This window comes from Anarrhichthys ocellatus, unplaced genomic scaffold (genome assembly GCF_004355925.1).
Source record: "Anarrhichthys ocellatus isolate YVR2014 unplaced genomic scaffold, GSC_Weel_1.0 scaffold120, whole genome shotgun sequence".
Lineage (NCBI taxonomy): Eukaryota > Metazoa > Chordata > Actinopteri > Perciformes > Anarhichadidae > Anarrhichthys > Anarrhichthys ocellatus.
Window position 1 is genome coordinate 343,371 of NW_022280150.1, and position 700 is coordinate 344,070.

Consider the following 700-nt stretch of genomic DNA (forward strand, 5'->3'; position numbering starts at 1 on the left):
CCCCCCCCCCCCCAAACAAAAAAACACAAGGTGGGAGAAACGGGACCACCACCACCAGTAGCCACTGGTAGCCTTCAACACGTGGGGACCCGAGGCGGCCGTTCACATTCCTGCTGACGGGCTGAAAAACCCTGCTCGTTTTCTTGCTCCGTGTTGACGCTTGTTGACGCTTCAGCGAATGTAGAATGCGTGATTCAAGTACACGTTAAGCCGCGTGTGTTTTTTGTGCGATAATTAAACGATTAGGTTAATTTTTTTGTAAGTTATAAAACATTTGTATGTTTAATGTGCTTCAGAAAAAAATGTTTGTGTAAGCCAAATAAATGTGAGAAAACCTCACGGTTCAATTATAGTGAGAATATATATAAATATATATGTATTATATATATATATATATAAATATTAAGTATATATATATATATATATATATATATGGAGAGAGAGAGAGAGATGTTGGGTGTGTTTTTCTCACACTTTTCTGTTCTTAATAAAACATTGTTAAGATGAGTTTATACATTACAATGCAGTGATTTCCTGTTTTTCTTTTGAAGGGAACAATTTGTATTTGTACATTGGGAAATACATAAATAAAGTTACTCTTAATGAGGAGAAAATCAAGCGTTGAGCAGCTGATATTGGGATCATGTCTGAGAACATTTTCTCTCATTCTTATAAGGTTTCAGGAGTTATAGGGGGGGGG